We start from the raw sequence: 2,905 nt of genomic DNA, 5'->3' as shown, positions 1-2,905 counted from the left end.
GAGCCTCACAAGCGAATTTAATTAGAAAATATTGGGCTTATAACCCGACAATTCCACTTCCTGGTGCCTACCCTGGAATAACACTTGAAAAACGCTTGAAAGAGCCTGTACAAGGATACTCGGCGTGCAGAATCCCAAACAGTCTTAGGAACAGTGCTTGTAGTTGCAGAAAATTAGGATCAACGGGGGACCGGAAAAATAATGTATTCACGGTTAAAAATAAATAAAAATTTAAATTGAAAAATGAGGGGCCAGAGAACTATGGAATATTGTGAAATCATGACAAGGGTCGGGGTAAATTTATATGGCCCCAAATATCTACAAACTGAAGTAAGTAAAAAAGGTGAATAGAATTAAAACACTAAGGGTAAAGCAAACTGGCATTTACTCATTGTACCGATCAGCAAATGTTTCTTGGATGTATAATAGGAAGGCCAAAATTACAGGAAGTAAAATGTTTTATTTCTCCAGAATATGATGATTAACTATTTTTTTTATTTTTATTAATTAGTGATTATTTCTAAGGTGAAGAAAAGTCCAGAAAATAATACAACAGATATCCTTAGGCTCATCACCAGACTGAGCAAATTTTAATATTTCAACCTCTGCTCACATAACTTCCTTTATACCTACAAAGCCCTCACTGCCCTTTCTTACCCAAGTGGAATTTCCCAGATTTCACATTCCTTTCTTTCCAAGGCCACTTCCTTCATGATATCTCTCCCCGATTGCCTTTTCCTGTACAAAACGTACAGACTGCATCCCACTGCAAGTGTTTATCCATTTCATGGTAATTGTTCATCTATAAGACGGGCAAAGAATATTTACCTCGAAAAGTAGGTGTGAGAATTAAATGTGTAAACATATGTAAAGCCCCCACAGCAGTACTATGGAAGTACACTGTACAAGTCCTGGCTATTATTATTATCATTTTATTGCCTTATAGGAAGGTACTTCAAAGAGCTCATGAAAATTACATTAAAAGAAAAAATATATAAACTTCATTTCTGAAGATAAACTCCATCAAGTTCAAGATAAATTGTAAGTGATGATACCATGCATTTAGTCTATTCCTAAAGAACTGAAGGTCCTGGGAATTTAACCATGTCAATGCAATCAATCATTTTTGCAATATTAACTGAAGGAAAATGGATACCCCTTATGGATATTTTAAGATTAGGAAACAAAAAGAAGTCAGAAGATGCCAAATCGGGAGAATGCCTAATGCTTCCCCATCAAAATTCTCACAAAATTGCTCTTCTTTGATAAAAAGAATGATGAAGGACACTTTGGTGCTGCTCTGTCCTGGGGATTTTTCTCCTGAAACATTGGCTAACTTTGTCCAAACACTCTTGTGATAAGCCCATGTTATTGTTCTTTGGGCCTCCAAAAAGTCAACAAGCAAAATGCTTTGAGCATCCCCAAAGCTATTGTCATGTTCTTTGCTCTTGACTTACTTGTTTTGCTTTTGCTGAACGGCTTCCACCACTTAGTAGCCATTGCTTCGATTTTTCTTTGTCTTCGGGAATGTATTTTATATGTTCCTTGAAGAAATACTTCAGCATCTTGATCCCACTTGTTTAAAATTTCCACTGAAAGTACTGCTCTTATCTGCAGCTAATCTGGGCATACAGTTTTGACACCTAGCCAGTGGAAAGTTTGCTTAACTTTAATTTTTCAGACAAAGTCAAGTAAACTGAACCAAATGAGATGTCTGTGACATTCTCTAGTGCTTGTGTTAATTGTAATTACTCTTTAATTAGGGTATGAATGAAATTAATTTTTTTCTTGCAAACTGATGTGAATGTGTAGCACGAAACCGACGCAGACAAAAGACTCCAGGCACCAGTTGATTAGAGGAAGCAGGTTTATTCGGCCGGGGGCACTCGGAACACTAGTGTGTTTCCCAAAACCGAGCCCCCTGACTCAATCTCTTGCCTCTCTTTTATCCACCTTTCAGGGTGGGAGTGCACGTGAGGGTCATAAGACAGAGAGAGATGACATCATCCTCAAGGTCCCGGGCTCAAGGGGGAAGGTCAGATTCGTCCTTGTCCTTGAGACCAGTCGGACCACCTGCCCCAAAGGCAACAGAAACCCAAGGAAGTTACTAGGTTACAATCTAGGCCCCGTGTATGTCAGGGGAGAAACACCCAGACGGCAGAAACGCCTGCGGCTTGGCTGAGGCCTACACAGAGCAGCTAGGATAGATTCTTTTAGTTCTGCTTTTACTTTCTTGCCTCAAATGGTCTGCCTCTGTGGATTTCATCTTCAATACCACCTGGTTCCCAAAACAGGTGATGCATTTGTAAACTGCTGATTTCTTTGGGGCATTGTCCCCCTAAACTTTTCATAAAACAGGAATAGTTTTGCCATTCGTCCACTAAAGCATCACCATAAATTTAATGTTTGTTCTTGCTTCAATTTTAGCACACTTCATGTTGTCTGATAGGGGCCCTTTCAAACTGATGCCTTATTCTTAGTGTCTCAAACTAGATTCTGTTCAGATGTGTCATAACAAGTTAGTACAAGTTTATTCTGATGCAAAAACATTTTGAAGTTTATGCATAGTTTTTTCATTACATGCATTGCTCGTGAACTTTTTGAAGATCACTTCTGTTTTTAATAACAAAGATGGCCGCTGATATTTTTTAAGCACTTAGTAGTGTGCCAGGGTCCAAGCTAAGTGCTTTTTAACATAACATTCCTTTTTTTTTTCCAACATAAGATTTCACTCTGTCACCCAGGCTGGAGTATCACTCATGATTGTAGCTCACTACAGCTTCAAACTCTTGCCCTCAAGTGATCCTCTTGCCTTAGTCTTCCAAAGTGTTAGGATTATAGATGTGAGTCACCACACCTGGCCTCTATCATTTCTCCCCTTCCCTCCCCTCCCCTCCCCTTCTCC

This window comes from Otolemur garnettii, unplaced genomic scaffold, assembly GCF_000181295.1.
Source record: "Otolemur garnettii isolate 467f Iridium unplaced genomic scaffold, OtoGar3 scaffold00032, whole genome shotgun sequence".
Taxonomy (NCBI): Eukaryota; Metazoa; Chordata; class Mammalia; order Primates; family Galagidae; genus Otolemur; species Otolemur garnettii.
Note: the sequence above shows the minus strand (reverse complement) of the source record.